The 23,415-nt window shown below is 39.8% G+C and overlaps 1 long non-coding RNA gene across 3 annotated transcripts; it reads left to right on the forward strand.

Annotated features, from left to right (window-relative positions):
- Positions 1 to 1,451: 1,451 nt before the first annotated feature.
- LOC147632186 (uncharacterized) lies at positions 1,452 to 2,449 on the forward strand. 3 transcript variants are annotated; one of them, XR_015267284.1, is made up of 3 exons: positions 1,452 to 1,593; positions 1,861 to 2,035; positions 2,201 to 2,449. It is a non-coding gene; the product is annotated as an uncharacterized LOC147632186 (long non-coding RNA). The 3 variants fall into 3 exon arrangements; XR_015267286.1 differs by lacking the exon at positions 1,452 to 1,593 and adding an exon at positions 1,607 to 1,703; XR_015267285.1 differs by lacking the exon at positions 1,452 to 1,593 and adding an exon at positions 1,626 to 1,763.
- The last annotated feature ends 20,966 nt before the right edge of the window (positions 2,450 to 23,415 follow it).

Raw genomic sequence — 23,415 nt, forward strand, 5'->3', positions numbered from 1 at the left:
TCATATTTTTCTAACCTTCAACATCTAAGGGTCCATTGAGACCATAGGACCCTCTTAAAATTCAAGACATTTGTGGGTGATTTATTTTCTCAATCAGGATTTTACTTTAATTCAATGTCTCACATTTAGGTCCTCAAGGCCTAAAAATGCGTGTACGTACAAATTAAAATACAGTAAAGGTGGACCACCTTAGGAAATCAATCATAGTACATTTGCAAGGTCATGAGGAAGGCATGTCATATGAACCTAGGTATAAGTCAAAAGGAAGACGTGACATTGGAGCTAATGTTTTAATACATAAATCTCATGCAAGAAGAATTATATATTTTTTTCAGATTTCTTTCATTGCTTTGAAAAATATTTTATATGTTGGCTAAGTAAAAATTCTAAAAAATACATCCTCATTAAAGCAAAATATGGAATGTAAAAAATGTGTGACCCATAGATTGGCCCATATTATTCTATTATAATATAGCTAGTGTGGCTCCTAGGGCCTAGTTATTTGAGGTGTAGGCCATGCAACATCAATCATATAGAACATGGTCCACATTGATCTTATAACCTAGCTAAGTAAAAATTCTAAAAAATACATCCTCATTAAAGCAAAATATGGAATGTAAAAAATGTGTGACCCATAGATTGGCCCATATTATTCTATTATAATACAGCTAGTGTGGCTCCTAGGGCGTAGTTATTTGAGGTGTAGGCCATGCAACATCAATCATATAGAACATGGTCCACATTGATCTCATAACCTACACGAAAATTGAAGCCATGTGTAGATATGTTCTTGCTTCCTTTTTAAAATTCATTACTTCAAGTCTCAATCAATCAATCAATCAATCAATCATATAGAACACGGGTCATTGATCTTATAACCTACACGAAAATTGAAGCCATGTGTAAATATGTTATTGCTTCCCTTTCAAAATCATTGTACATTTGTACTCTACATTGGGTCACAAGGAAAGCGTGGGCTTGGAACAGTACCAACCCATAGGAATACACTAATTACGTAGTAAAGCCAAAAAATTTTGCTTTTTTTTTTTGACCTGATTATAACATCAAAGAGGATTTCTGTCATTTTCCAAGTGCTAAAATTGAAGCCACGTGTAAATAAATAAACTATTACAAAACCATGGTTATACTACCAAGCTAAAAATTCCCAGAAATACATCCTTATTAAAGCGAAATATGTAATGGAAAGAATGTATTCATAGATTGTCTCTCTGATAAGACTAAAATGGCTACTAGAGAAAAAAAAAACTATCCTTTATGAGTGTAATTTTCACGGAGCAAACTCCATTACTGTTTCAAGTGTCACTTGAGTCTCCAGCTTCCTTGTGACCCACAGTACCACCTCATCAGAGAGTACCGACAGTCACGACCTCAGACAATTTAAAAGACACGAGAAGCCAACTTAAAAATCTGCAGTAGTACATCTAGTCACGAGTAACACGAGTGGCCACGGCTTGATGTAAAACTATTCAAAAATTCGAATTTTTTAAATTCAAGGCTAGGCAGCAGGTTCTAAAAGCGCGTTGTATTCAGTTCTTGAAAGCAAGATAAGGAATGGCTTCGTATTCACGTCAGGTATTCAGAAATCCTGCAAGCTCATATTAGTATTAATTCTAATACACTGCGCCCGACCAAATCCGATTTTAAAGGATGCTTTTGTTCACCTTCCACCGTAGCTGAACTAGGTTTATTTCTTTAGATCCACGATTAGTCCTTGATTATGATATTCCGAATTGCTGAACCAGGTTTATTTCTTTAGATCCACGATTAGTCCTTGATTATGATATTCCGAATATGCTTATGTGTGTGTGTGTGTGTGTGTGTGTGTGTTTGCACGCACAGGTGATGCTGCTTGCTCTCACGGTGATGATCACGCTCGCCTCCATCATCCCCGCTCCCGCCATGGGGAGTAATACGTGCACATGCACGGGGTTTGTTTCCTGCGAGGTATCCAATGAATGCGACGAAGGCTACGCTCCACAATGCGTGACGGTCGGGAGTGCTGTATTCTGTGCTGGTTTGTGCCCTAATTAGCTGCTCATCCATTAATATAATTCATGGTTTGTGAGCTAACCGAGTCATAACAAAACCCATTCATAATTGATGGTTTGCTGCCCGCGAGCAAGTTAAAACTCCCCATGCTAGTGTGCTGATCAAAAACTACCTTTGTCTCCTCCTGCAGCTTGCTTCTGCGGTGCACAAGCCACAGTCGGAAAAGTACATAATCAACCCCGTAAATACATTCGCCAGCTTGGGATGTAATCAACGCATTTGCATTGAAGAATTTGCAGTGCGCGCCTATCTCTGCGCATGGCCTCCTGAGTCCTTCGAGCGAGGGGCATGTTGATGTCCTCGGCTTTGCGGTTTTCAATAATAAAGGACTTGTGAGCAATAATTTGAAGTCTTTGATATCTCATTTGAATATTCGATTTGTGCCTTGTTTAACTGTATGTTTCCATAATTTTTTTTAAAAAAAAGATTACGATCTTGAAAAGGCTGCAATTTCAAGCCACACTGGCTATCTTATTTGCTTTCACAAAATCTGATCGGAATATAAATCTCTCATGTAGCATGCATCGCATGCAATGAAAACGGGTTGAGATAACGGCCAACACCACATGATGTGGTGTGTGGTCCTTGGTTTGCTAGAGATACACATAGCTCAGCATGTTCACTTGCAAGGAGCAATTTTCATGTTTCGTCTTATAGGTCATTTGAAAACATCGTCATATTTTAGTGCTTTTATTATGTTTCCAATTTGGCTAAATGTGAGCCCATGATACAATATATGGTGTTGCAAAAGTCTTCACAAGCTAAATGACACAATATCTCGAAAGCATGTTTTAAGAAACAAACTTAAAAACATACTCTCATCTTAATGTAAGATAATTGGCCTATACCTATGACTTATGTATGGCGCATGACCCAATGCATATTTTTAACTGAATGTGCATATTTAAGAGTATTTACACAACATCTGCAAGGATGCTACTAAGTTGCCTTAATGTATCTGTGGTCATGCCATGTAATTAAATTTCTAGGACTTTGACATAGGGCAACACATTTAAATTCTCCCTCTCTCTCTACAATCTTTATTTAATATGCATAAAAAAATCAACATACCTGATAAGAGGGATATTACATCCCAACTTCAAGAATCGAGATGTCCTCATCTCGATTGTGAGATGTCCTCATCTCACAATTTGGTGGTAGTCCCTTAGCGAATCTTGTTCTTGATCCCATGATGCATCCTCTAGACAATAAAACTTCCATTTATCCATACACTCCCTTAGGGTCGAGTTTCTAAGAGGCTTTTCGTGGGTGTTAAGCACTACTTCAGGCTCCAATTCTAGCTAGCCTTAAGCTAATGGAGTTTTCATCATCTTCTAGGATATGACTAGGGTCAGGGACATACTTTTTGAGCAAGGAGTCTCGGTGGCGTAGCGAGCTGCTATACTAAAGGGGCCGGAGGGATCCTCGAGTTACTCGAGGGGGCCCATCACCTTTAAGTGACGACCTGCAGTTTACTAGCATCGCTACCAACGTTTTGTAAGTGACAGCCAAACATAAATTGCATAGGTGGTGGTTCAAGCAACACAATGTTTTCAGCTCAAAAAAATGTTGTTTATATGACATTAATCATCATGTAAACGATGCTTTTGTAAAAATTTATCATTTCGGGCCCATCAATAGGGGGGTTGTGTCGTGGTAGTGAATGATTAGAGTAGCAAGTTGGCTTTCGTTGACACCTTTGGTAGGTGTCACAAGCCTTGGCAAAATCCTTGCATCCTTAAACAATCCTTAAACATGGATGACCACTAGAGGCCACTCTGAAAAATTCTCTATGTAGTGAAAGTTGGCCCTAGCTATTCGTGTGTGAACGTTCTCAATGATTTAATTTGCTTCATGGGGGCTCACAAAGTGAGGCAGAGGAGCTAGCCATCATGTCCACCTCTGTATAACGAACCAACCACCAATTGTACTATTGACTCTTTATGAGGTCTAGATGGCACATGTACTTCGAGGAGGGAAGGTACTTTTAGATAGTAAAAGAAGAACATCCCCAAAGAATCTAAGGTAGAATCCACTTTAAACAACATACTCTCAGGAAGATAATCATTGATACCTATGATGAAGGGATCCCCTATGTCAATCCGTCCTCCATGACATGCTGCTTCCCTAGTTAGAGCAAGATTTCAAAGTCGAATTCCTGGAAGAGGAGAAACCAATGCCACACTCTTCCCAACACCAAGGGTTTGTTTAGGAGGTATTTCCAAGCATGGTGGTGAGATATGACAAAAAAATGTGTGCCGAGAAGGTAGTGCTAGAACTTTAGGGAAGTATAGATAATGACAAAGCCTTCATGCTCTCTCTGGGGTTGTAGTTTCTCTCACTCTATGTGAGAAGGCGTCTTGCATAGTAGATAGGGAAGTCCATCTAGTATGCCCTTAGGTTGGGTGAGGATGGCACCCACATCTAATAAGCTAGCATTTATGTGCACATGGAATGGTATGGGCTAGTCACGGGTGATCAAAATGGGGGATTCTGTCAAGCATTTCCTAAGATAGGAAAAGGCCTTAGACTCACTAGTGGACCACTAGAAGGGGGTGGAGGGGTTGACGAGGTGAGTCATGGGAAGAGCTATGTTAGCATACATGTGGATAAAATGATGATGGTAACTAGTGTGTCTGACAAAGACTGGGAAACCTTTAGGGTTAAGTGGGGCAAGAAGATGAAGGATGGCCACAATTTTGTCTAGATCTAGGGCTAATCCTCCCTCTGCAGAGATAATATGGCCTAGGAGGGTTCCTTGGGAAACTAGAGAGTAACACTTAAATGGATTAATATGTAGCTTAGAGTGGTGGCATTGGAGGAAAACTAGGACTAGTTCAGATGAGTTCTCTATAAAAGATTCCAAACAAGAAACAAGGTGAGCACCAGTGAAGTTGGATAAGTTACCCACCAAAAAGGTTTTGAGAAAAGTGTTCAAGTATTCTTAGATTATCTTGGTGATGATCCATTGAAAGTTGGTGGGGGCATTATAGAGCCCAAATGGAATTTTGTGGTAGATATAGGTTCCCCATTGGGTGAAAAAGCTAGGTTTGGCCTTATCATTAGGGTGGTGGCTACCTTGTTTTAGCCACTAAACCCATCCATTAAGTTCTAGAGTGCACGACACCCAGCACATCCTCCTCTGATTCTCAACTTCTAGTGAGGCCAACTGGCCCCACTAAACCCCCAGTGAGCACTCCATCTCCAATGTATCACTCCCAGATGCTCCCATCTCAGTCTTCTCTGCCTCCCCACCCCCCTCTGCCTCATCCCCCCTTCCTCATCCCACATCCTTGCTTCTGACTCTTTCCGCAATAGTCCCCTCTACCCCGCCCTCTTCCTCTAAGCCCACTGTTAGAATTTGGGCATCTCATGTGTTGTGGGATTTGTTATTTTATTAGAAACATATATATTTTCTCATGTTTTGCCTAGTTGTGGGGTAATTTACTCCTATTGGCTAGCTACATGGGACTAGTCGGCTAGCTCCTTGATTCCAGTCGGCCAGTTCCTTGCCTCTCTATATAAGGAACTCTTATCCACTCACTTAATATTCAACACTAACTCAAAGGCACTTATACTACACCCGCCTAACTCGTATTGCAATTGAAAAGCCTTATGCCATAATAAGATGGTGTTCATTATCTGATATCTCCCTCTCTCCCTCTATCCTATGTTTTTCTTCTACATTGTCAAACTTTATCATGGGTTGTAGAATCTAAAGAGATTGTGGGGGAGAGGCAGAGATTCAAACCCTAGTAGTAGTAAACAAGAGAGAGCAAGACATAAGAGAGAGATGGATAGCTGAATTTTCTTCTATCTACTTCTTCTCTACTTAACCAACATAACATAAAGATAAGAGTACACACTATATGGGTTAGTACTCAACTACTATCGCATATAAGGGTCGATCCATAATGTGAAGCCAACTAAATGAGCTGGCGCTATAACTATGCCAGTCTCTAGTAATCCAAAATGGCTGTCACACAGCCTGTCATCCCACTAGCCGCATATCACCCATAATCTCACCAACCATGCCAGTGGTGTAGATGTGAAAGCTATCACCCAGGCGGGTCATCAATGTTCGCCCGTAGCACTAGTTAAGCTCGATATCTCCACACTCCTCCTCAAGCTCAACTCCACACACTGCACTCCAAGTAAGCTCCTAAACCTATGGAGCTTCTCTATGCCCAATGCCTTCGTGAGTGAAGATGTCAGCCACCTGATCCTCTGTGTTGACATATACCAGATGTACATCTCCTGCTAGAACCTTCTCCCTCACAAAGTGATAATGCACCTCAACGTGCTTAGTTCTAGCATGATATACTGGGTTACCGGCCAACTATATGCTACTCATGTTACCGGGCCAACTATATGCTACTCATGTTATCACAATATATGACAACTGCCCTATCCACCATGGGCTCTCCCATGTCACTAAGTAGCTTTTGAAACCAAGCTACCTCACAAGATGCCATAGTAGCACCCCTATGCTCGACCTCTGTACTCAACAAGGAAACTATTGAGGGCTGCTTCTTACTACTCCAACTCATAGCAGCACTCCCAAATGAGAGCATAAAACCACTGGTAGATATCGTGTTTGCAATACTACCAACCCAATCAACATCTGTGTACCCATGCAACTTTATCTTTGTACCAGCCTTATAGAAAAGACCATAATCGACTATGGACTTTATGTACTTGAGGATCCGTCTAGCCGCATCCAAGTGTGGCTTCCTAGGGGCCTGCATAAACTAACTCACATATTAGATAATTTGGGAATGGAAATTTTTCCAAATTATCTAATATGGTGTATGATCCTAGATAATGGCTCTAGATCTTAAGAACATTCGGAGAGAATGGCACTATGACCACTCTTACTCTTTAGCCTCCTTGTTAGGGGGATAATTGTATCAATGCCATTCTTGATAACCCCATGTGGATTGTGGGGAGGTGTGTTGTGGATAATGGTACATAAATTAGTTTAAACATGTATGCTAAGAGTAACATGGTGGTGGTTATTTCAAGAAAGTCCATTTGACAAAATGTTTTAACGTTCCATTGTTTGAGACCAAGGGGAGTGGGGGTTTCCACTAACCCTCTCAACTAGCACCAACAAAGAGGGCATAGACATTTGGCTGACTGCAATGCCAGGCAACTATTTGAGTAGTGATGAGTTTACAATTGATCTTGTGGAATGATAATGGTTTTCATAGTCGCACTATGGCTCTTCTGGTCAGAGGAAGATGATTCTCTAATAGGAGCTGCATGACAAGTTGGTTGTTTTTTAGAGGTGCATAAGCTCACAAATACAAAGAATTTCCATTGTGGGAATATTTTAGTAGGCCAGAGTCATACTTATTAGGAGCCTTCCATTGGTCTACTAGGGAGGAGTAGAGGTGTATGTATATCAGTTTTGGGACCAAATGGTTGACTTGTGTGTTTGGCCATGGGACAATAGTAGTGACAAAGAAATTTTTTGTTAAGGAAACCCTACCCTAACATGTTGTGGGAATTTTCCTATCCACTGAGCTCCAGCAATGCTTAAGAGCTCCACTGTACCCACTCGTCAGTGCCGTCCTCCCACACTAGGTGCTCTAATCCAATGGGTGATGCAGCCTCTATCATGAATATTGTGTGCGATCTCTGTGGAAGATGATCGTGTTGGTAGCCTAGTCACTCAAGAAAGAGGGAGAGAGAAAGGAAGAGGGACGCAAGACAGAACAAGTGGTTAGTACTAATCACTCCCAAACTCTAATCCTAAGCACACCACACATGCTAGATTAGAGTTGCAAGAGAGATGGAGAGAGAGAACACTACACTTCTATTGCACAAATAGGAGAATGAGTAACAAATAAGAGAAATTGGCTTTTATAGTTCTAAGCCTTTTCCCACTAGGCCACCTAGGAGTAAGTGACCCAGGATGCCCAAAACATAGTTACAAGGCATTTCTCTATGGTTTGGCCAACTAATCATTAAGAGCCTCTTGTCTGTCCTTCGAAGATCAATACTTGGGAGTGTCTTTAGGGTGTTTCCCTCATCAAATGACGGGATTTACAATATAAAGCGGGCACCCATTACATAAGTGTGCAGGCATAGCTATCGTAGGAATGTGTTAACCAATATGTGGTTAACACACTCCCCTTCCTAAACTTGATCGCATCCTCATGATCACGATGGGTAAGAGGTTCTCCAGGCATGCCATTAGGAAATTTTAGAGGTCATTTGGAGGGCCTTTTAGAGGAGAGAAAATAAAGCGCAACCAATGAGGAAGAAGCAAACGTAATGTTGAAAAATAGCTTAATTCATTGAAAATTTTCAAAAAATAGTAATGTTCACATTCAATGAGGGTGTCTTTTTAAAAAACAATTGAGTACACATTTAATGCGGGTATCTTTTTCAAATGAGGTAGAGTTACTTTATTAAATATAGCTTACGTCATCATTGGATACTTCGAAGCTAAACTTTGTAGACATTTGAGTCTATACATTTCTTCTCGTGGTATTTTGATGTAGAATTTGGTGCTTTTGACATCACCAATGTTGCATCCAAAGTGGCCCAAAACCCCCAAAATGACTTTTGAATAAATCGGACACCTAGAGAGGCAGAAACAACCAAAAGAAGGGGAGAAGAGGGTTGTGCAATTCGGCATGCTGGAATGGAGGCCTCTATGCGTGCCAAATCACACAAGCCTCTTGAGTCTTCTCCCCTTCTTTTGGTCGTTTCTGCCTCTCCAGGTGTCCGATTTAAGTGATTCAAGTGTTGTTTAGGGGTTTTTGGCCGCTCTGGATGCAACTGTGTTGTCAAAAGTACAAAATTCTACACCAAACTATCAATAAGTGTAGACTGTAAGGAGAGTAGCATCAAATTTTTTGAAAAGGTGCCATATGATGGCGTAAGTGCCTTTTGCAAACCCAAAAAGTTGAGAGCGACTTGTAGCTAGTGCACATATCTCAATACCTTGTCAGATCCATTTTTTATAACTTGCGACAGTTTCTTGTCAAGTACACATTTAATGAAGGTATCTTTTTTAAAAAATTCTAGAGAGAGAAAATACGAGTTTGTGAATTTCTTACAAGGCCCTAGAAATGACCTCCAAAATTTTCTTACAAGTCCCTAGAAATGACCTCCAAATTTTCCTAATGTAGGAAGTGCTACACTTGGTTGGTTGTTCTGTCTTCGAAAATGAGTGGGGGTGGGGGAATTTATAAAATGGAAAGAAGTTTATGGAGTACTAGCACGATTAAGTATCCAATACAACTAGTGTGATGGACTCTTATGAGTTTGCTTTCTTTTATGGGCCCAGTAGTACTCTTTTTTTTGGGTTTTTTCACCTTTACGGGCAGGCATTCTCATTACAGGAGTCAGAGTACTTGAATGAGTAGACTAGCACAGAATATTTAATGACCAGTATCCAAGTGGTAGGTGGTATTATTAAGGAGGAGTTAGTAAAAAAATGGTGTTAGGAACCAGAGGGAAAAGGAGGCAACACAAATGAAAACTACTTGTGCTCTAAGATGTTGTATGTTGATTGAGATGTTACTTGAAGCTCTAGGATCTTTATCAAGACACCATAATGGGTATCTTGGCTCCCTTGAATGTTGAGTGATTAGGTTGTGGTGTTCTCTATTTTTTTTGTGGGTTGTCTTCTTCTATCATTGGAGCTTTGGGATCCTGTGTTGATAGGAGTGGGACTTGATGATAAGGATCCATAGGTGTTGAGCTGAAGAAATTATGCATAGGATTGATTAGGCATGAAGCATAGTTATTTGGGTGATGCAAGGGTGATTAAAAAGATCCAAGTGATGAGTCGTACCATTGACCACACTTGCACCCACCATGGTCCCCCCATCCAGAGATGTACCTGGACGGCAATTGATGATGAATCTTTGTGTGGTGTGTGCACAGAGGATAGAGCCCAGTGCGAATTGCAGGTGTTGTGCATGGGCGATTATAATCACCTAGAGACTCTTTTGTTTTACATGTGTTTTTTTTGTCAGCACCCCTAAAGAGGGTTTTGTACTGAGTAGCCCATTTGGTGAGATTTGTGAGCTTACCCTTAAGTGTATCTTTTAGTGGTTGGATAAGCTCTACCATTTGTAGCACTATCCCTTAGGTCGGTGGCAAAGTCGAGGGTCGAGGTGGAGCTTCGTGAAGAGGCTCCGTGGGTTGAAAGGGCTGGGCAAGTTGAGATTTTGAGCACCCATGGGTTGGGTGTGGGTAATTCCATAGTCTATTGTGTTGAGGAAGAGGAGACATGCTTGCTCGTTGTTCACCAAACCATCTTTGGCGATTGGATAGGTACTAGCTTGGTTGGTGTGGTTTGGGCAAATTACTGAGATCTAAGCTATGGGAGCCAAATGATGTTCCTAACATGGAAGCCTTCGGCTTCTAAGTGGTTCTTAGGAACCCATCGCTGTGTGAGTGATGAAGGTTTGTGGTTGTCGAGGCTTCTTGGTTTTTGGTTAACGAGGCTTTGAGCGACGAGTAGGTTGGCGAGACGGGGAGGAGATGCTTTTGAGTGTGGCTTGGGGAGCCACAGCAGGTGTGTGTTGCCTTCATGGAATCCTTGAGCATTGAGCACATTTGTAGGCACCTAGCATTGTTGCCTTTGTTGTTCTTGGGGTTGCCTAACCATCGGGTATGGGGAGGACCCTTTGTGCAGCTTCATGGGGAGTTTATGTGGTGGATGAGTACAGGCAGCATTCTTGGGTAGCCAAAGGTGAGTGTTGCCTTCATAGTAGCCTTATGCTCGTAATAGGTAGTCGGGGACTAGCCAATGTTGAAGCTTTATCTTAGGGTTGGTTTTTTTTGGCTTAGTTGGCTTTTGGCACTTGGGTGGTAGAGATGGTCGATTGGGGATCCATAGTTTTGGGTAGCCACCATCGTAGGAACCTTGAGCTGCTACAAGAAGGTTCTTGGGCACCCACCATTGATTTTCATGAGGATAAAGATAAGATTGTCATTGTTGAAGGTTCTTGGGCACCCATCATTGATTGTCATTGTTGGAGGGTGTTGATAGTGCTTGTTGAGATGCTATAAGAAGGTTCTTTGGCACCCACCCTTGATTTTCATGAGGATAAAGGTAAGATTGTCATTGTTGGAGGGTGCTGATAGTGCTTGATTGACCATCTTTGGTGAGGCATGGGGTGTGGTCACAAGGGAGATTGCCACTGATGAGGATGGGGCGTGAGGGGGAAGGGCAATCGAGGGTGAGGGTGTGTATGATTTGCTCTTGGGGGACACAAGAGAATTGTGACCTTTTTTTCGTTGATTTCCATGGTGGCCATTTCTTTGTGTCAATTTATTTGATTAGCATTCATCCACTCTTTTCCAATGATTATCCAGCCTTGGAGTGTTCTTGTATCAATGACATAAAATCTACACTCCAACTGGTTATTTCCAATGGAAATTTTAAGAATGAAATACCCAACACTCATTAGACACATTTAGTGCGATATTTGAATATAATTTTCTTCTTTTGTTACTGTGGGTTTTCTAAGATTTTTCCATGTCTCCAAGAATATGAGATTGGTGTGGACCATGGGGTAGATGTGGGCTTGCCGCCTTTGTAGACCGTTCTCAATCGAGAGTCCAATCCTTATTCTTGGTGGGTTTAGTTTTGGTGGTAGTGCGGGGGAAGTGGAATACTTACTAGTTATTGTTTGGGGTGAGAGAGTACCCTTTGTGGAAGAAGTTGGTGTGGGAAAAGGATCAGATTGGATGCACTCCCCGTCCCTAGAAGATCATCGTTACCTTGCCCTTGGGAAAATCGATGGTAGCTATGTTGTTAGCGGAGTTGATTTTACTTGTAGCATACTAGACCTAGCTTCCACCAAGGATGAGTGCTGCTTTGGTCTCACCTATGGGAACCACATAAAACTTACATGCCAATGAGTTAGAGACATCATGTAGTACAGTTTGTGTAAAGGATCCAAGGCTTTGTATGCATTCTCCACTAGGCAATTGAATTTTGGAATGGGCAATTTTAAGAGATAGTTTGCCTAGGGAAACCCAGGTTTCCCATGGCAAAAGATTGTGGCTAGCTATGGGAGACAACGTGGCATGCTTTTTTGCAGATTTCTGCTAATAAAGAGAAAATCTATCCAGACTCTAAGGGTGGTTGTTTCACGTTGTAGAGCTACACGGGTTCATGAAGGGTCTGGACATTTGGGAGAATGAATTGCGTGCCAAGTTTGCAGTCTAGGAGGGTGTTAAGTGTAGCAAGGATTTTCAGCCCGTCATGGTCAACTTTGTCAATACTACTGACAAAAGTGACCGTGCATGGCACCCGTGTGTCATCAAGGGCTTGATGACAAGCATCTCAAACAAAAGAGATTGTTGCTCCTAGCGGTGGTCATCACAGAGTCTTCAGCAAAGGGAGGTTTAGGCACATAAGATGTGATTTCCAAGTATATAAATTGACTTTGAATGTTTGAGAGCCTTTGTAGAGGTAGACATGATGTGTGTCCCAGTCATGGATCAATTGTGTTTGTCGCATGAAGGGTCTACCCAAGATTCTCTCATATGCGGTATTCCAAAAGTTCATGACTACAAATGTGAGGTGGAATGTCATGTCACATAGTTTTATCTTGAGGTCATGCACCAGGCCGAGGGTTTTGTAGATTTCTCGTCCACAAGCTTGATCACCAATGTGGTGGGATCTGCAAGGCGTGGTTGGCCGCCCTAGTTTTCCCAGCATGTTCTTTGTGAGGATGTTGACGCCAGCACCTCCATCTAGGATGCCTTTGACCACATGTCTGTTGTTATCACCTTCAATGTAATGGCCCATTGCATTTACTTGAATTGTGGGTGCGCCTTTGGGTTGGGATTGTGGTGATGTAATAATTTAGAAGAATGGGGCTCATATTCATCTGCGGAATCTGTTAGCTTCCTCCTCCATAGAACTATGCAGTTTTCGTTCCATCCTATCCCAAAGGTCATTCCATAAATTTGGACTACCTTTTAACAAGGTTTCAATTGGAATTTGAATTTGGGAGGAAAGGAAGGCTGAGAGGCGGGCCAAGTTGCGTTGATGTGAGGAGATCCTCAGGTACGGGGCCTTAATCATGAGGTGGACTAGCGATAGTATATGGAAGTTCAATTTGGTCCTTATATTGATGGGGATGGAGGTCAATATTTGATTATCATAGGAGGATAAAGTACCTTTGCAAATTTGGTGTGGGGACCTCATCATGAGTCTCTATCCGACTCTATGTCACTATATGTAGTGAGTTGTTTGATGTGAACATGGGATTTGGGCTTGGCCGCCTATGGAATAAGCACTGGAGGATTAGGAGGCACATGTCAGGCGCAATGTCAAGTTGGTAAACAGATCTTCCTTGGCTTTTAACATAAGTGAGGGCCCGACCTTACTTGGTGCAAAAGTTTAGGTTCTATGGGGGACGACGCGCACTAAGGTACTGGGTCAAAGGTCAAAGCAATGAGCGATGGTTCTAGTTGAACCTAGGTGTCACCGAATGGAATGGAGGCATTGGGGGCATGTAACCATGACCAAAAGGTGTCCATTGTATGCGGGGAAGCTTAGAAAAGCTCCAACAATGCATGCGCGGTCCTAAAATAAGAGTTTTGGCTCTCTTTTACCTTACGCGTGAATGCACTCTTAAGGTTTAAATTGTCTTTTGAGGCGTTTTATGCGTGTAAAATGACCCTAATGAGTGGAGGAGGTAGACCATAACACTACTAAAGACTTGAAAATTTTAAATTTTAAAATTTTTTTTCCAGGAAAGGTATGGTTGTACACTTAGGTTGGTATGGTCATATGCTTAGGTTGGTACAGCTACATGCTTAGAAAGGTATAGTCATGACATGTTATTATTTTTTTTGAAATTTTTTTTTGGGACAGTACGTCCGTATGCTTAGGTTGGCACGCCCGTACGCTTAGGTTGGTATGGCTGTAGGTTGGTACGACAGTGGTGTTATTTGTTTTTTTCAAAAAGTTTTCTTTTTTAGGGCAGTACATTTGTATACTACTTAGGTTGGTATGTCCCTATGCCTAGGTTGGTATGTCCCTATGCCTAGGTTGGTACATCCGTATGCTTAGGTTGGTACTTGTGTATGCTTAGGTTGGTGCGGCCGTACATTGAGGAAGGTACGGTTGTGGAAAAAGTTTTTGTTTTTCAAAAAAAAGTTTTTTTCAGGTTGGTACGGCCGTACGCTTTGAAGCATATGCCCATGGCCTTAGGTGGTGTGAACGGTTGTTGCAAGTTTGAAATTTGAATTTGAATTTCAAATTTGGAGGGAAGTGAGTAGGGGGACAACTAAGATCCCCTCATGAATGCAAGGTAGGTAGGAAAAGGTTACCTCTAAATTAGTGGATTTCAATTAATTTAGAGTCACTGTAACTTAACTAATGATTAATCTTCTTAATTGCATTGTTAATCACCTTTCAACCCTCTTCTTTGCCATCTAATTACTCCCAAATGGTGAGGAGTTTAGCGATAGGGATTTGATAGATGGATTAGCAATGTTTAGGCTAATCTAATGATGTGATTATCCCCAATTCATCCCTCTAATTAGGTCTCTAATTAACCCACTCAAAAGAGAAAAAATTAAGCAAATGAGACATGATTAGTGCTAATTCTTGCTAATTAAAGCCTAATGGGAGTGGACTAAACATGGATTTGGGTTAAGGCAAGTGTTTAGGACACTAATACCACTCTAATTAGTCTAATTAAAAGAAATTAGGCTAAAGTTTTTGATTTTTTGCTCTCTTTAAGTTTACTAATCACACCAATAGATTAGTGATAAATAGTGAAATTCAATCGATTCGTACACCTACAAGATATGGAGCATCTTGTCGAAACATGTTCACTCTAGATGACAAGAGCTTGTCTGGTTTAAAAACACACGATTGGCACAATTTTGTGAAGGTAAATCTATTCAGATCTTTGAAAGTATTTATTTTCTTGCATGTTTGTTGATCGGATTAATCATGTATGTAGCATGTTCTACCCCTTGTTATTGATGGATGTACTACAAGAGGAGTTCGAGATGTGATATATCACCTTGGATCGCTTGCAAGGTATTTATCGCTCATTAATTTTTAGTATAAAATTTTATTTCATATCTTCTTTATTCAATAACATCTCTAATATCTTCTTTCTTTTACTGATAGATGGATTACATCTAAAGAGATTGCCAAAGGATCAATTCCACAAAAGAAGCGTGAATGTATAGAGCTTCTTTGTTTAATGGAAAAGGAATTTCTAACCTCCTTTTTTGATATCTAGGTTCATCTTCTAATCCATCTAGTAGACGAGATAGAGCTCGCTGGTATTGTCAGCACTCGATGGATGTTTTGGGTTGAGAGGTTTATGGGAGTATTGAAAGGTTATGTACATCAAAAAGCAAGACCAGAGGGTTCTATGGTGGAGGGATGGATGCTTGAAGAATGCATGTATTACGTTTGTGAATACCTTGAGAAAACCGATTCTGAAGCTCCACGCGTATGAACAAATGAGTCGTCTTCTACCATGTATGACGAGGTATTGTCTGGTAAGGGAGTCCGTTTTCGACTTAAGATCCAAGATAAATTGGATATTTCTACTTTCATTGTCTATAATAGCGAATGCATGCAACAATTCATTGATGAGTACGAGGAGGAACTTGCAAGCAAACGAGTTGGTAGACGTAAAAGGAGGAGATCCAAACGTCAAACCAATGTAAATAACGGCGGGACATACCTACTTTCATGGATTGGTTATGCACCCGTATGCAACGTGCGGTTAGTGATCATGAGCCAATCTCTACGGAACAAAGAGAGTTTATGATCGGGTGTGAAAACAGTAACTTGTTTGGTTTTGAAAACTCTAAACTTAACAAATGAATCTCAAATTTTTTTTAATAATTTATGTTTTTGTGTAGGCTTGAATGTATACCAACATGTGGGCTTATGGACAACATCTTCGGATAAAATCTATTGACGACTTACGTCTAACTCAGGATTCTTACGTTGTTGCCTCTTTTAAGCAATTATCACGTGCAAGTTCAAGAGACACAAATCTTATCGACAGTGAACTTGGTTACGTGGGAACCATAGTCGGCATTTATGAAGTATCATATTGTATCTTCAAGCAGGTAAATGAGATCTCTCTTCATGCAACAATAACATGTAGATTTCTTAAAGCTATACATAATTCTAAAGTTTTGATTCGTGTATTTTGACAAGTGGTTTTGAAGGTGGATTGGTTCCGTGCGCCAGGTATAAAGGCAATAATGACACAATGAAAAGAGAACCGTCCGGATTTTGGTCCGTCGACTCCTTGAAGTTATTACGTGCAACAAAAGAGCCTTATATTCTGCCAACTCATGTTGAACAAGCATTCTTTTACAAGAATACAGATGCTCATCCATGGTGGCAAGTTGTGCATGTCCAACCTAGAGGTCGACACTTGTTTGATAGCGTTGACTCTGAGACAACGGATCAAGATGATTTAATTACATCCTCGAATCTAGACACATCGACGTCAGAGAGGTGTAGAATTCTTCTATTCGTCGATCATGATGACATTGTAGGTGATGAGAACGACAACGATCCAGACTCTGACACTGAAGAGGAGGAAACAATGGATGTCGAGCCTATGGAGGAAATGAACATGAACACAAATTTAACGATCGAGGAGTTCGAAGAAGTCAACAAGGATAATGAAGATGAAATTTTATTGACAGTTTATCTCAGAGATGACGATGAGAACCATTAGTCTTACGTATCAACTCACGGATCAGCCTATGTTCGGTAAGATTTAATCTCAAAATCATTCATTGTGAAGTCTTGTTTTTTTTTATAAACTTACTAACAAGGGTGGGTGGTGGGGAGTCTCGTGGTGATAGCCTCATATGGCTAGTATCGGGTGGTTCGATTCCCCTCAGACTCGTTTTTCTTGCTCTAGCTATGTACAGGGTAATTTTAGCTCCAAGTTCAATGAAAGAAAGTCCGTATCGGGATTCGATTCCCCTCCTCTACCAAGGCTTCTATCTCGCGTTTCAACCCCAGTATCACCATCTCAACCTTCAGTACCCGCAATCAAGCAAGGTTCCCTGGATTGACTTGGCCTAGCAGTAGACCATCGAAGCCAGTAGTCTTCTAGCATTTCGTGGCAGTAGTTCCAGCAGCACCCTCAGTGACTACCCGCAGTACCCTTAACCGCAACACACCCCATGCTGCCCATTGATATCAGAGCTCTCTGGTGGTAACTTTTTTGGTCTCATAGGTCATTTTGGCCTTTTGAAGACGTAAATATAGCATTTCATTTTGTTTCATTTCTCTCTCTCTACTTACCATGCATTGTCGCGTCGATGACTCAGGAGTTTACACCATTGTTTCAGCAACCACTTCCGACTCCATCCTACCCAAACTCTGTCTCCAGTGTGTTGATGACATATTTCTTGTCATCCTTGAGTTGATCGCTGCATTGCAAAATAAAGCCAGTTAGTAATTCAAATAAAAATTGTAATTCATATTCTTTATGTTAAATAATACTTACTACCATGGTATATGAACTCGCTGTAGATATGACATGCAAAGATCTCTCATCCGTCGTATGAAGGCGATGCCGGCTCTGACCTGAAGAATACCCCCATCAGGTGTGATGTCGCATGTGACACCCAAAGTCCCAGTGCACGTGCCATCGGCACTGGTGGTGGGGGCACTGGTGGTGTGGTACTCTGCCACCACTGACACCTACGCGCAATACAAACATACGATATATTGAGATGTGAGTTCGTAAAAAATACTTGATATTGAATCCGTAAATCGCCATAAAAGATATACCTGCAGGAGGAATGACCACTACCCTGTGAATCAGGTGTCACCTGAGTACTAGGAGGTACATCAGGAGTAAGCGCTGACTCTCATGATGTGATGTAACTGGGATAGGAGTCCTAAGCAAACATCAAAAGGATATATATATTAAGAGTTCTATATGTAAAAAATGGATGACATTACTATTTTATCAATCAAGAAGCTTACCAATGCGTAGTAGTATGTGTCGAAGAGAAAACAATGGCAGAGGGCAAACAGTCAAAGGAAAAACAAAACAATCAAGGATTATACAAGAAACTCACAAAACAATCAAGTAATACACTTCCATCACATTCAATGAGTGGGAATGGATAGAGACTGTCGTGTAGGAGGTGAATTAATTGACACTAATAAGAGGTGGATTATCGTGAATCCTTTGCCCTTTGGTCTCGCGTTATGGTGAATCGATTCACCATAACGCGAGACTAAGGGCCAGTCAAAGCAAAACAATCCTCCTCGCGTTATAGTGAATCGATTTACTACAACGGGAGGAGGATTATCGCGAATCTCTTACGTTTACCTTCTGCCATGGTGATTCGATTCACCATAAGACATGGAGCATATTGAGATTCTAATGGCCCGTCGTGTGCTTTAAGGTGAATCGAATCACCATGGCAGAAGGCAAACAGTCGAAGAAAAAACAATGGCACAGGGCAAACAGTCGAAGAAAAAACAAAACAAACAAGCAATATACAAGAGACTTACAAAACAATCAAGTAATATACAAAAACTTACATTTCTTGCGTGAGAGTGAGACATGGATGTAAGCTTTCATCAAGGAAATGCAATAAGATAAAAAGGGTTGAGAATGTTGAGATGCACAACATTAAAACAAGAGGAAGCAAGCTTTATGTAGCTTCATGTATATAGGTCAATAAAAACACCTTTCTAAAAAATGTAACAATTCGCAAGAGCATAAAATTTTCATGTGCTTTATTTTTTTCCCTCTAGAGAAAAATTAATCCATCATAACACTAAGAACTTTATTTACGAGGGCCATTATAAAAGAAAACTAGATTCAACAAAAGTTCTTCAAATAAAGTTTTGAAGTCATTTGTTATATTCAAATTCATGTAAAGTTGCAAATGATAAAAGGAGAAGCAATTCTAGCTCTTTCCCCCTATACTAGTCACCTACATGAAACACACACTCTCTCCATCTCTCATACACACACGTGTTTGCACATAGAGGGACATGGAATGTGTTTGTGAATGTGCATACATTGCAAACATAGAGCTTTTGCAATCACAAAGTTTGACGTTTAAAGCTTTTTGATTGCAAGTATTGATTTTAAAATTAAAAAGAGAAATAAACAAAATTTTATGGCTTTTAATTATAGTCTAACAATGAAGGTTGAAATTTTTTAGTTTGAATATTTTGTGCACAATTATTATTTCTTACAATCTCTAGGCTGTTTTATTTAAATAAGTATAAAACTATAATTGTCATACTCTTTGGGCTGATTGATATTATAGACAAATTGTTTTGTGATTTGACAAATGATTGATATGTAGAAATCTCAAATTTCAATTTCCTCTTTTCTAAAGACGTTTTAGAAATTACAAAACAATGATATCTTGTAAGCCTAAAAAATAGAGATGTTTCTCTTTCCTTAAGCCACTAAAGTCTCTCTCTCTCTCTCTCTCTCTCTCTCTCTCTCTCTCTCTCTCTCTCTCTCTACCCCTCTCTCTCTCTCTCTTTGTAGAGATTGAGAGCTCTAAAATCTCTCTCTATACCTCTCTCTCTCTCTCTCTCTCTCTCTCTCTCTCTCTGATATCACGAAGAAAGAGATATATATATCTATACATACATATATCTATGTATAAGTATGTATAGATATATGTATATATATAGATATATAGATCTCTTTCTTCGTGATATGAGAGAGAGAGAGAGAGAGAGAGAGAGAGAGAGAACACACATATATATATATCTTTATATACACAAAGAGAGAGAGAATGAGAGAGATACCCTCTCTATGATATCACACAAAAAAAAAGATATATAACTATACATATATATATATATATATATATATATATATATATATAGAGAGAGAGAGAGAGAGAGAGAGAGAGACAGACAGACAGATAGAGATATGAGAGAGTATATCTCTATGATATATCTCTCTCTCGCTCTGTGTATGTATAGATATATATCTCTCTTTCTCTATTATATGAGAGAGAGAGAGAGAGAGAGAGAGAGAGAGAGAGGGAGTATATATATTCTCTCTCTCCCTGATATCAGAGAAAGAGATACAGGGAGTAGATATATATCTCTCTTTCTCCATGATATCAAAGAGCGAGAGAGAGAGAGAGAGAGAGAGAGAGAGAGAGAGGGATGATGTTGGGCTAAAAATTTTCCCTCTCTCTCCCTCCCTCTCTCTCTCTCTCTCTCTCTCTCTCTCTCTCTCTCTTACTCACTCACTCACTAACACATAGATGCACACGAGTTAGATAATTTAATGAGTGCTAAAAAAACTATCCCTTTCTTTCTCTCTCCCTCTCTCTCACTCACTCACACATAGACTCACATGAATTAGATAATTTAATGAGTGCTCATTCCTTACACCATTCCAAAAATATTCTAATTTGCAAGCCATACTCAAAGCAACTAAATAATGACATACAAAAGCTTAGTAACCAAACTACATACAAAATGTGTAGCCTCCAATGGCTTTACCAATACCCAAAATGTTAAGAAACACACAAACTGAAATAGAATATGTTTATAAACGTAGTGTCCAAGAAAGTGAGTATAGCAAAGATGTATCTCACTACTCAAAAGGGCTCACAACTGGCCTCTTGTTGTCATTTTCATCCCCCTTATCCACCAGCCTATCCTCAACTCTTTCCCTCTTCCTAGCTGTAACCTCACGAGTGATTCTTTGATGTTTAATATTTTCATGATTCTTGGCTGAAGAAGCTACCTTCTTATAAGATACTTCTAGGATTGGCTCTAGAGGCCTTGATGTAGGCATTTTTTATGGAAATAGCATGATTAGTCCTGTAGGACCCTCTACTTCTAGTAGGATCTATTGCACCAAGTCTTGTTCTTCGCTTATCCTTGAGTCCTCTCTCTTGGATAACGGTTTTCTTGTAGTTTCTTTAGGAGAAGTGGTGAATCCTCTTATTTGATCACATTTTGTATCGTGCTTCCATTGCTCTCTTTTCCATTTCTAAGAGTCTGTATGTCCTATGCATCACAATTGATCCACCACAATGCTTTCCATCCCTCATTCCTTGTCCAAAGAGATTTGAATAAAAGGTTCTAGAATACCTTGAATTTTAATATATCATGGATCATTCCTTGGATCCTTGGTTTGGCTATGTCTCTCATCCCTACTTGTAAAGATTTTTTGGATTTTCCCTAAGTTCTTATGTTCTATCTATGAGGATTGGTTCACTGGGGTTCCCCACTCCCCATTCTTCTTCTAAGGTAGTTTGAGGGGAGGAATCTAGAACATTATCATTATTAGGAAAAATGTAGAGTCAATTTTGGGCCCTGTAGAGAAGTGCCAACTCAGCTTACAGAAAATAAAAAAGATTTAAAACATATCCAAATTTACAATTCGGCTCAGTTTTTTACTATTATAATAGTAAGTTTAAATATATTAAAATATACAGCATGTAAAACTTGTCAAAACCAAGATTTCATAGATTTGAGGCCACTTACCACCATGGGGGTTTTCTTGTGCTGAAACTTAAAAAAAATACGCCCTTACTAATCGAGTTAATTCGTGTTTCAATGCTTTAATATGTTTTATGATGACAAAAAATACTAACTTTTGCAAATGAGAACATTAATCCAAATTTGAGGATTCCAATTAATCCACCTTCAACAACACATGGAGACACTCAAATTCTCAATAAAATAGTAGTAGAAATGGTGCATGTAAAAGAACTTATGATACTTACCATCTTCATGTGGACATACAATCTGAGTACCAACCTTGTAAGAAACAAAATAAGAGATTTTTTTTATGTTATGAGCAAAAAGCGCAAAAGGAGGAATAATGGAGAGTGTCATTTGGACTTGTGGACCAATGAGTCAATGTATCCCAAGGATCCATTTACAAATGCACCACCTCCATTTTATAACATTACAAACCTACTACATTTCACGGGTGATGGTAAACAAGGTTTGATGGGTTATGCCCAACACTTGGAAACAAAAGCGATGGTTGCAGAACAGTAGAGGGATTACAGATAGAGAACACTGAAATAAAAAAACTAAATGGGTTGTATGCAGAGAAGCTTCTGGCAAACAAAGAAACAATTCAAGACTTGGAGAAAAAGATTGATGCTTTAAGGAGAAAGGACACAGCACTAGGACCAAGTAAAAAAAGAAGGTAACTTTGTAACATAGAGAAAATGAAAGTTGGAAGTGGAGGGATGAAGAAGCGAGTACAGGTTGTAAGGTAATGTTAACTCTTATTTCTTATATATTTCTCTTTTTAGATGAGGTTCTTTGTTTGAAACTAGACATAAGTAATCAAATTTGATGTTATTCTATTTTAAGATCTTTACCTTATCCAGAGTCCAAGGTACATTCCAAAGTGCTGGAGTGCATTACAGTCATTTGGTACCAAAAGGAATAGTGAAAGAGACGTTGTATCAAAATAAGTTTCAAAAAATCAATGAGAAGCATGTGTCTTCTTTCATGAACAAGAACTAGCTTGATGAAACTCAGGTGCAAGCAATGCTGGATGAGATTGGCATCTCTGAGAAAGCATAGAGTATACTGTTTAAGCCACTAGCAGAGAAATGTCAAAGTAAGAAGCATAAAGGTTCATTACCTCCAAAACTAATGCAAGTAAATTCTTCACGCCAACATGTGAACTCAGAGGTATTTGAGAAGCTTGGTTCACCGGTACATATTAAAACAACATTCGTTGCTAAAGATAGAGAGGTACTCTTTAACCAGCACAACAATATTTTCTTTGATCTTGAAGCTTTGCAAAGGTACGAAGTTCAGTTTTTTGAGATTATTCAAGCAGAATGTGAAGGAGTTCTAAAATTTGTTTTGAAACTGGATGAGTGTGAGATTTTAAAGAATAGAAAAATGGAGAGGGTTACTATCACTCTAATGAACAGGGCCTTAGACACATCAATTACAAAAGATGATGCAAGATATTTCAGTGTTCAATCAGAGAATAACATATTGCCACTTGGATCTTTTGAGGTATCTTCTTTATCATTGAATATGACTATGTATTACGTTGAAATAATTTAAACACGAAACTTGTATTAAACATAAGCTTCTTCCTAATGACACACGTGGATAAAGAAGACTTTGAAATTTTGCATTGGGTGTTTCGAACAACTACAATTCCATCACTGATTTCTTCATGTGCCTGGGTTCGGTGACTATAAAGTGGAATGGCACATGGCAGGTGATTTGAAGACTCTAAAATGCATGTATAACATAAGCAAAGGTGCAAATGCAAAGATTCCATGTCTATATTTCATGTCAAGTGCCAAGACTTTAGATGGTGTACTATGGAACAAAGCTCTTGATAGGCA

This window comes from Cibotium barometz, chromosome 14 (genome assembly GCF_041138505.1).
Source record: "Cibotium barometz isolate CiBa-2024 chromosome 14, ASM4113850v1, whole genome shotgun sequence".
Lineage (NCBI taxonomy): Eukaryota > Viridiplantae > Streptophyta > Polypodiopsida > Cyatheales > Cibotiaceae > Cibotium > Cibotium barometz.